Source organism: Lolium perenne, chromosome 6 (assembly GCF_019359855.2).
Source record: "Lolium perenne isolate Kyuss_39 chromosome 6, Kyuss_2.0, whole genome shotgun sequence".
Classification (NCBI taxonomy): Eukaryota; Viridiplantae; Streptophyta; class Magnoliopsida; order Poales; family Poaceae; genus Lolium; species Lolium perenne.
Window position 1 is genome coordinate 114,672,851 of NC_067249.2, and position 11,879 is coordinate 114,684,729.

At 42.5% G+C, this 11,879-nt stretch overlaps 1 long non-coding RNA gene across 1 annotated transcript; it reads right to left on the reverse strand.

Annotated features, from left to right (window-relative positions):
- Positions 1 to 10,669: 10,669 nt before the first annotated feature.
- On the reverse strand, positions 10,670 to 11,249 carry LOC127326087 (uncharacterized). Its single transcript, XR_011746469.1, has 3 exons — positions 10,980 to 11,249; positions 10,829 to 10,897; positions 10,670 to 10,737 (listed from the first exon to the last, which is right to left on the reverse strand). It is a non-coding gene; the product is annotated as an uncharacterized lncRNA (long non-coding RNA).
- Positions 11,250 to 11,879: the final 630 nt, after the last annotated feature.

Consider the following 11,879-nt stretch of genomic DNA (forward strand, 5'->3'; position numbering starts at 1 on the left):
AAATGACCAAACCACCATGGAATTGGCCAAGATTTGGCACACTTGTGAACCTTGTGATGTGAAACCTTGGTTGCTCACTGTTTTCCCATTTTGGAGTTGGCACCATGGTGGCCCCATGGTGTAGATGTGTCGATAGAGGGGTTTCCGGAGGAAAAGAGGGGGAAATTCATGAAAAATGACCAAACCAACATGGAATTGGCCAAGATTTGGCACACTTGTGAACCTTGTGATGTGAAACCTTGGTTGCTCAGTGTTTTCCCATTTTGGAGTTGGCACCATGGTGGCCCCATGGTGTAGATGTGTCGATAGAGGGGTTTTCGGAGGAAATGAGGGGGAAATTCATGAAAAATGACCAAACCACCATGGAATTGGCCAAGATTTGGCACAATTGTGAAGCTTGTGATGTGAAACCTTGGTTGCTCATTGTTTTCCCATTTTGGAGTTGGCACCATGGTGGCCCCATGGTGTAGATGTGTCGATAGAGGGGTTTCCGGAGGAAATGAGGGGGAAATTCATGAAAAATGACCAAACCAACATGGAATTGGCCAAGATTTGGCACACTTGTGAACCTTGTGATGTGAAACCTTGGTTGCTCATTGTTTTCCCATTTTGGAGTTGGCACCATGGTGGCCCCATGGTGTAGATGTGTCGATAGAGGGGTTTTCGGAGGAAATGAGGGGGAAATTCATGAAAAATGACCAAACCAACATGGAATTGGCCAAGATTTGGCACACTTGTGAACCTTGTGATGTGAAACCTTGGTTGCTCATTGTTTTCCCATTTTGGAGTTGGCACCATGGTGGCCCCATGGTGTAGATGTGTCGATAGAGGGGTTTCCGGAGGAAAAGAGGGGGAAATTCATGAAAAATGACCAAACCAACATGGAATTGGCCAAGATTTGGCACACTTGTGAAACTTGTGATGTGAAACCTTGGTTGCTCAGTGTTTTCCCATTTTGGAGTTGGCACCATGGTGGCCCCATGGTGTAGATGTGTCGATAGAGGGGTTTTCGGAGGAAATGAGGGGGTAATTCATGAAAAATGACCAAACCAACATGGAATTGGCCAAGATTTGGCACACTTGTGAACCTTGTGATGTGAAACCTTGGTTGCTCATTGTTTTCCCATTTTGGAGTTGGCACCATGGTGGCCCCATGGTGTAGATGTGTCGATAGAGGGGTTTTCGGAGGAAATGAGGGGGTAATTCATGAAAAATGACCAAACCACCATGGATTGGGCCAAGATTTGGCACACTTGTGAACCTTGTGATGTGAAACCTTGGTTGCTCATTGTTTTCCCATTTTGGAGTTGGCACCATGGTGGCCCCATGGTGTAGATGTGTCGATAGAGGGGTTTTCGGAGGAAATGAGGGGGTAATTCATGAAAAATGACCAAACCAACATGGAATTGGCCAAGATTTGGCACAATTGTGAACCTTGTGATGTGAAACCTTGTGCTGTCAAAAATGACCAAACCACCATTTTGGAGTTGGCACCATTTAAGGCTGGGTAAAAAAAAAAAATCATAATATTTTTCATAATTTGTATGAAACAATAAAATTGTAACTTTATTCATATTTGATAGATCTTAGTTTACAGACATAGATGTAATGTGCATGAAGTAAAATTTGGAAATTATTATTTGTAAAAACCAGAATGCAATTTGAAACATTGCATTGAAAATAATAATTACAAATATGGGACTTAAATTGCATTATTATGAGTTGGGACAACTTAATGGGCTTTCGGCCCATTTAATGATTAATGAATGCGTTGACTGGTACATTACGTGCGAGTAGTGCGGGGTGATTGGGTTGAAATAGTGCAGGTCGTGGACTCGTTGACCTAACCTCCATCTTCCCACGTCCGCCGCCGCCCCCCACCTGAACCACCGTCCGCCGCCCCCGAGCTGAAGCACCGTCCGGCACCCCGCACATCACCGACCCTCGGACGCACATCTCTGTGGCGGCCACCGTCGTCTGTGCATCGACATCAAGATCTCTCCCGCGGCCACCGTGGGTGTCTGCTGCCGCCATCATCGTCTCTGCCGCGGACATCCTCGTATCTAGGGCGGCCACCTTCTCTGCCTCGACAAACGCAGGTATGCCGCGGCCACCATCATCATGACGCGACCATACTCTCTCTCACGGTCGCATCCTCCTCCCTCAACCCTAATTTCCTCACCACATGCGGTATAGATAGTCGTCATCACATGCAACACAAATGAACGATCCCCATAGTCATGTATCTCCACGAAATCATGCATGTTTGTCTATGTAACTGAGTCGTTAATTTATTTGTATGTAGCCAGCCTCAGGTACTTACGACTTGATTCATATTGCTAGCTTGCACTTCATATATGTTAGCACACGGAATACTTCATTGTTATCACATGAAGTTCATACATGTTAGCAGACGAAGTACAGATGTGTTTTCACAGGAAGTTCATATATGATATGACATGAAGTTCAAATCTGTTATCACGTGAAGTTCGAATCTGCTGTTGCATGATGTTGAAATCTGTTATGACGTAATTAAACCCGAGGGTATAGTGTATTAGTTTCATGTGATGCAGTTGTACAATTTTATTTCCTACCTCCTATTAATTTGATGTTGTTCAATTGGTCTGCAGGATGCAAGACCCGGATGGGGAGATTTTCTGTGACATAATTAGGTGGCAGAAAGTCGTAGCAGCAATGACAGACGAGCAACGAGACAAATTACGCACTTGTGCTGTTGCCCGATGCATGATGCAAATTCCATCCAGAAAGATACGGCCACTATTGGTCAAATACATGATGCAGGTTTATGACGAGGAAAAGGGTAGGTTCATCATTGAACCTAGGGTGGGTGAAATATCGGCAACAAATGAGGATGTGGAATGCTTGCTAGGATTACAGGATGAAGGCTTGTCGTCTGCTGATATTTTGGAAGAGGAAGGAGAAGAATGGAAAACAAACATACCTACTAGATTTCTTAGTAAAAAAACTGGCAATTTAGTCATGAAAGATATGATTGATGAAATCATTACATCAAAAGCCACAAATGACGACTTCCTTCGAAGAGCTGTCTTAATTCTTATAGGGCTTGTTCTAGCTCCTACTTCGACAGCTACGGTTTACAAGCCGTTCTATGCATTTGTGGAAACAATGTACAAGTTACACAACTTGAATTGGAACCAATTCACACTTGCATATGTCATGGACCAGATCAGCCCTTGCCGGAGAGGAATATATGTTAGGCAGTGGCCGAAAGGCAATGTTGCAATTTTAGAGGTACATGTCCTTTAATGGTTTTTTTTTAATTATGTTGCAACATATACTAACTATCCTTTATATTTTTTTTGCATGTAGTACTTGTATTGGGAGAAAGTGCAACCTCTTGATGAGATAGCACTATATGCTCGCATCTCTTCACGCCCACTTATGATCAACTGGACAGAAGCTGCTGTAGCCTTGAGAGATAGCTATGATCAAGATAATGGCCGGGGCAAAGGTATCCTTAAGGTAAGCATACATATACCGGCCATTTCATTTATTATAGTTGTTTTGCATATAACTATGTACTGTCAAATATCGTACTGACATATTAAATTTGTTAATTTTAGATTGAAGATAACATCACAGAGGCATATAGGCGACAGTATGGGAAGAAAACAGATGGAAAAAACATGGGTGCAGAAATTAAAAAACCGGGTACTGGAAGGAGCAATGGAAAGGGCAATGGAAGGAGCACTGGGAAGGCTAGTAGCTCGAGAAAACCCGGCCCGTCGTGGGAAATAAAGATGGAAACCACCATGAAGAGGATGATGCAGGATTTTAAGAGGGATATGATGGAAGAACTACCAGAGAGATGCGCGAAGGTGATTAGGCGTAAATAATTATGAACAACAAAGTTCACCATGTATTTAATTATTATTGACATCCTAAAATTTGTTTCCTTGTTGCAGGATGTTGTCAAATTATTAAACAAATCAGGTGTTAGGTACAAGCCATCCGCGGAAACACTTTCAGATCAGTACTGTTATGACGAAGGCTGCGGATCTTACCTCAACGGAGTACTTGAACGGAAAGAATTTGTTTACGACAAAAAAAGTGACACCCGGAGTGTGTCATTACCTAAAGAAGATGTTCACAAGGTTAGTTTCACAACAAATAATGCAGATTAACATGCTTCCACTATTGTGAATAATGCAGATTAACATGCTTTCACCTGCGTCACGTGCTTGTATGTTTCCTTTCCGTAGGTGTCGAAAGAGGACAATAAAGAAGAGGATTACATAACACCTGCAAGGACCAAGTGTGACTTCATAGGGGATGGCACGCCAGACAATCCATGGCAAGTTGCTGAAGATTTTAAGGAGGCCTCTTCATCGGAGGTGCCATCACATATTTTTGAACCTGCCCTAAAAAATATGAACAAAGAAGACGAACACAAAGAGGCTGCCTCAGAAGGATCAAAAAGCGTCAACAGTGCAACCGGCAAGAATGAAGATGTAAATGGAAAGAGGAAGCGAAAGCTCCCTCTTAAACTATGATATCCTTACATCATTGAGAATCGAACGAAACGACAACCTCGAAAAAAGCCAACTCCCGCAATAGGTACGCAACGGAAGATATGTACTTAAATATTTGATTAGTAATGTGATACTAAACACAATGCATTTTTTGTGTACAGCTACTCCGTCCACCAATGATGTTGAAATTCCGCAAGACTCTACTGCCTTAACAGCGGAACACATTGCAGCAGCAGAGCTTTTTGTTCAACTATGTTGCAAGAGTGAGGTAAATGGGAAAAAAATTATCTACAAAAATGATATTGGCGTCACGTTGACATCACAACGGCTTAAAGTGGTTCTAGACCATAAATGGTGTACAGATGATGTAAGTATATTGCTGACGCTTCAACTGTGCACATACTTTTAATGTATGAATTATGCACATGTATGTTTGTGTGTTAACTACACGAAACCTTTGTTTTTCAGGTTATCGATGCTTACATTGGAGATTTGTCTCGTCGTGTTGGGGATGATCGGTACTTATGTGCAGCGTGGAGGTCATCATTCCTGCTAGAAGCACATCGCAAGGGCCACAAAACAAAAAATAATAATAAGAACAATGATCTCCTAGCTGTAAGAACTGGAACCATTCAACGAGTTATCGACGAATATTTTAGGCGGGAGAAGGTAAAGTAATCCATCAATATGACAAAATTTAGTAGTAATACTAATTTACATTGCATGTACTCACAATTTTTCCTGTCACACAGGCATATTTTCCAGTTAACATATCGAACAATCACTGGACTACCGTGATCATGCACACACCCAAGCAAGAATTCCAAGTTCTTGACTCATTATTTCCATTAAGTGTGACCATAGACAACATCAGGCTACAAATCTTGTTTCTTCTACTACATACTGTCTTCAAATTGCATGCGTACAGAAACATCTAATTATCTATATTTGTATAGAGACAACAAATTTCTGCTGACATCCAAGAGTACAACAAATCTACATCTGGATTTTTCCCTGATGTGATATCTTGGGATATAAAATCATACGATATGCCGCAGCAAAAAGATGGGTCAGTACATGCAAACTACAACTAAATACATATTACGCTACTATTGCATGTACTAACTCAATGAACCGAATTAATTGTGCAGCAATTCATGTGGGTTATTTGTTCTTCAATGCATGGAACATTGGGATGGAGATAAATGGAATAAAGAAATATCACAGGTACTGATATTCTACATGGTGACCAAACACCTTTGTTCCATGGTACATAAAATGAATAACCGATGCCTATTGTTTGCAGGAGATGATAAACGGATCAAGGAACCTCATTAACGCACAGATAGTTCTAGCAACTTCAAATCTATTAGAGACGGTGAAAACGAAGGTTGTCCGGATCTCCAAGAGATTTACTAAGTAGATAAAGCTGCAGTGATCATAGGTTGGGTTTTAGTCCCGTAGAAGGTTTCCCAGCTTGTGTCAATCTCGGCTTCTGTGAATCTATATGTATGACATTTAAATACGGTTGGCAAGTACTGTGATTGTGTGATTTTAAGTATTCATCTACATATTAAGCTACTAGTGTGATTGATCTACTAGTGTGATTGATCTATATATTAAGCTAGTAGTGTGATAGAAAAAAAGTATGTTACCAAAATTTCAACAGCACTTATATGAACAACACTTAGTACTTGGTCCACACAGTACATCTCTCCACACAGTGATAGAACATACATAGTACTTGGTTCAGTTACACAAATATCAGACATAGAACATCTACTACATTTATTACATCAACATAGTGGCATGCTTCACTCCCAACTTGCACAAATCTCTTGTATGGCCTTCATCTTCTTCAGGTTTCTATCTCTAATATTGAAGAGATCTGCAACGTAATACTCCAGCTTCTTCTTCTCCTCCTTTAGAGTGGCAATCTGCAGCTCTGCCTTCTCCTTCATAACCTTCTCAAGTTCAGCAGCAGATTTCGGAACCATTGCTTCTTGCTCACTACTCAGGTTACCAAGTTGTTTATGCAGTTCAAGGTTTTTCTTTTCCAACTCCCTCTTCTCAAGCACTAGCTGGTAATTGGCAGTAGCATACTCTACATTACCAGAGATTCTGGTTTCCTTTTCCTCCTCAAATGAATGCCACAACTGGAGCAATGCATGTTTCAGAGATTGTGGCCACTCCTGATCCACCCAAAATACCGTCTCACAAATATTTTCCTGAAAAGTATTTTTATTCCAAAATTTAGTACAAGTTTTCATAAACCAATGTAGCTCAAAAATATGGTGCTAAATATGACACAAGGTTTTCTTTTGCTACATTTTCTAAATGCACTAGAACTGTCACAACATTTTCTAAATGCACAAGGATTTCTAAATGCACAAGATATTGAAGAGATGTTCGTACCTTGCATCCACATCCCAAGAACCTCCGGCCCGTGTTCGTCCCCTCGAATGCCACATACTTGTGGCACGGCAAGTGATGGTGGCAGCGCTCCGGCCCAACATGAACACCGGCGTAATCCGGGTCATACATGCTCTCTGGGACCTAAATCACAAGATAAAATGCAACCAATTCGAATAGAACAGAGTAAATCAACTAATTCCCAAATTTTACCAAACCCTAACCCTAGCTCAACACGTACCCGAGACGTTGGGCTCAGATCGGCCCCATGTGCGAACTCAGAGAGCAGACTGTCTTGGCTGCTGCTCTCATCGTCGTTCCACGACGGCATGGCAGGGGCGGCGTTCCTGCGGCGGCGGACGTGCGACGGTGGCGGACGGGAGAAGGGGAGAAAAGAACAGAATGACCCCAACGCACGGGCCTGGCCGGGTCATTTTGACCTGTCTCCGTTGCCACGTCAGCTTGATTATGGACCCCACCTGTCAGTTTGATGCTTAACCCGCTTAACCGAGCTCATTTCGCGAAGTGGTGGGTATCTGTCACGCTGTTAGATCAAACTGTTGGTTTTCTGTCAAAAATATGAAAGGCGGTGCTTTTTTTAAACCATAGCCGCAATTGTGGTGGGTTTTTGTAATTTCCTCAGCACATGCGGTATAGATAGTCGTCATCACATGCAACACAAATGAACGATCCCCATAGTCATGTATCTCCACGAAATCATGCATGTTTGTCTATGTAACTGAGTCGTTAATTTATTTGTATTTAGCCAGCCTCAGGTACTTACGACTTGATTCATGTTGCTAGCTTGCACTTCATATATGTTACCACACGGAATACTTCATTGTTATCACATGAAGTTCATACATGTTAGCAGACGAAGTACAGATGTGTTTTCACAGGAAGTTCATATATGATATGACATGAAGTTCAAATCTGTTATCACGTGAAGTTCGAATCTCCTGTCGCATGATGTTGAAAACTGTTATGACGTAATTAAACCCGAGGGTATAGTGACGTAATACAACACATAATGAGCAATGACTACAGCTTCATATAGCCAATGACTACATAAAACATATCGGCATGCCAACTCAAGCTTCATAATGTCGTGCCAAGTTCGTCCTTCAAAATAAGTCATTCATCATCCTGACCTCCTATAATATGCGCAACATGCCTGCAATTAACAAAACAGATGATAAAGTAAATAACTAAAGTTTAAAAGGATTCATAAATAATTGATCGCCAGGAAAAATTTATACTCTCACCTAGGATTCAGGTCACACTTCAAGCTACGTTTGGTGTGTCCAGCCTTTTTGCATCTGGTACATCGAATCCCCCTACCCCGCTCGTCATACGATAATGGCCTTCCATTCATTGTCACGGGTCCTTGTCCATCATCTCTACGCTTTCGTTTCTTAGGCGCACCTCGAGCAGCAACTTGAGCAGGGTCACCCAATTCATTTACATTAGTATTCACCGAGTTTGTGAGACGGTTGGGTACATTATCATACTCCATCTTGTTTGAAATAATGTCAGCATAAAATGCCTTGGTCCGCTCGAACAACAGTGGATCTTTGTATGCAACTTGCAATGCTTCAGCTTGTAACACATTCAACTCCGTAAATCTTTGTCGCTCCTCCGCTACGGAAAACCCCAATCATGTAGATCGCTCGTGCGCCTCATTGCAAGCCACCCCTAGCTTGTTTAGAGAATCGCAGAAGAACTAAACAACCCGGTATTTCATCCAAATCCAGCACATCAAGTACATGCAGAATATGCTTGCAAGGAAGTCCCCTCCGGATCATCCTTCGACAGCTGCACTCTACTAATTTATCCGAGTTGGCCGGTTTATAGTCAACATAAAACTTTGCATGCTTTCTCTTTTTCCAAGCAACAACAAACTGCATCTCACCTTCTGTTCCCTTATACTGATCTATAACCTCAATGCCTTCTATTTTGTATATCTCTTGTCTGCGGTATATAAAAGTTTGCCGGAGTGAATACCTTTGCAGCAGCTCTCTCAATTCTCCTCAAATTGGTTCTGGTACGAGTGATGTCTGTGAACTGATGCAGTCATCTTTTGCCTCCGTCTCTCTAATGCGCACTATAGCATTCTCGTAGTGCAAAATCAAATCCACTAGTGTCATACCGTAGTCTAGGTGTAGGTGAAGACATGAGTTAAGACTTTCACTTCGCTGATTGCTTTTCATACCAAGCCAGAACCCCTCAGATAGGTACGCCGCTGCCCATAATCTCCTCTTCTTGTACATTCTTTTCAGCCACGTCTGTGTTTTCTCCGTCTGCCATTTCTGGATAAAAGCGTGCCATCTTTCCTCGAATATATCCGGTGTGGTCGTGTAATACAACAGAGCCCGAAACTCACTCAACGACTTGAAACTTAGGTGCCGAGCCATGTTCTTTTCAATGTGCCATGAACAAATACGGTGCGACTGCTCCGGAAACACACTTCGAACAGCTCTAATCATCGCACTATCGGCATCGGTGATTATTGACTTGGGTTTCTGCTGCAACATAGCTTTCAAAAAAGTCTTCAGTAACCATACATACGTGCTTTCCTTCTCATCTGATAAGATGGCACACACAAAAACTGTCGTCCTCCGGTGATTGTTAATTCCAACAAACGGAACAAATGGCATACCATATCGGTTCATCTTATATGTACTATCAAACACAAGTACGTCTCCATAATCATTGTAATCCTGCCGGGACTGAGCATCACACCAGAACAAGCTTTTCAAACGACCTTTACTATCAACGTCGTACTCAAAAAAAAAATCAGCAAACTTCTTCCTCCGGTTCTCCATCATGGCAATGGCTGAGCTAGCATCACCACCTGCAAGTAACTTTCTCTTCTCCCTGCAGCACATGTTGTACAAGTCCTTCCTCGTAAACCCAACAGTGGTGTACCGACCATACTTCTTTGAGGAAGGTATCCATGATCACATGCTTCCTAACCCATTTGCTGCCAATGCTAATATCTCCGCTTTCTCGAAATCTTTTATCCTCCTATGTGACCATAAAAATGGGCTCTCGCTCGGTTCTGCACACTTATGATCGTGCTTGTAAACAAATTTTGCAACTCGCCAAACCCCCGAACCTCTATCAAGCTTCACATCCAACTCCGCTTTACAATTGCAACGTGACAAAGGTCTCAACCTACGAGTGCGGTTGTCCATAGTCAGAAACTTGCTGTTACGTTTTCCTTCCCGAGAACACACAAACCGCCTTCTGCGAACTATTTTGTTAGCACCCTTAGTCTCTTTGAACTTGAACTTTCTTACACTGAATCCCTCTTGTCGAGCATATCCATTATAAAAAGTATAAGCAGCTGCCTCAGACACAAAGGTCTTCTCCATTACTTCCCAGTAAAACTTCCTCTTATCTTCTGTATCATTCTCATCTTCATCCTCTGATCCATTCTTTTTCTTACCAACTGATTTCACCTGCATGCACAATTGGATAACATTTAAAACAATTTTTTTAACGCCATGGCCGCGAGTCATACAACGAATGAATTCATAAATCTTACATGTCTTCTTCTAACAGGTTCTTCTATAGTCTCCAAGTCTGAATCACTGTAATAGTCGTAAGAAGAATTATCGCCAACTAAGACCTGACCAAACAAGAAATATTAACGGCCATGTCACGACTATATAAAATGCATTGTTGACTTATTAAATATAAATTAAACATACATATCACCTAATAATATTTAAATGCATACCTCATCAACAAAACCACAGTCCAATCTCTCGTCATCAGTTGCCTCCTCCACAACATCACTCTGAATCTAATTCATTTTAAAACATGTCAACATCAATTCACATTATCACACATTCCATATTTTTATGCAATCACACAATTATTACTACAAAACTCACATTATCAGTGTCAACATCTTCTTCTTGCTCTACATTATCATCTTCTACATCAACACCATCTGCATCCATCTATTAGCAAAAATAAGCACAATCAGTATTTAACAACTTACATGGAACTACTAAATAAAACTAGTACTTCCGTTTCACTCACACTTTCGTCGACATCATCGTCTCCCCAACTTTGTTCATCTTCACGAGGTGCATTATAGTTGGCAGACGAAATATTGAATTCCTCTTCATCTGTATTTCCGCTTTCGTACTCCATTGAACTTGCACTCAAATCTGAAACGTCCATCGCCTGTTCAAAGTAACAACCAAAATAAGTACATCTCAAAAAAGGAGCTCCAAACCCAAACCCTAACATCTACCAAATCATGAACATGCAATTACTTTGTACAATCAATTACCTACCACGAACGAACAATGATCCGCCAAACCCTAACGCCGCCTCTAGCAGCAGGAACAACCCGCGTGCGATCCTTGCCCAGCCTCCTCGTCGCCGGATCCACCTCCCGCCTCCACGTCCGACCTTGCACAGCCTCCTCGTCGCAGGATCCGCTTCCCGCTCCACGTCCGACCTTGCCCCAGACTCCTCGTCGCCGGATCTGCCTCCCGCCTCCACGTCCGACCTTGCCCAGACTCCTCATCGCCGTGCGCTACGCCTTGCCGCCCCAACGTCGTCCTCCCTGCCGTCTCCCTCCCGATGGACAGAACCTTCCAAACCCAAACGAGGACGAGCTATGGCGCACACGAAGGAAACCGCTACGCCTTGCCGTTCCCAACGTCGTCGTCCCTGCCGTCTCACTCCCGATACAACCTCTCAAACCCTAAGGAGAACCAGCAATGGCGCACACGCAAGGATTCGAATCTTTCCCCGTAACCACCGCCTATCGCCGGCATCAACTCCACCTGATCGACGTAATTATCGGGTCCAACTCCAATTCTAATGACGTGGGGCCGGCGGAAACCGTCTTCACCTAAGATACGTACAATATCTACGTGGCATCCGATCATCTATGTGGAAAATGACGTGGAGTATAATTATACGCGA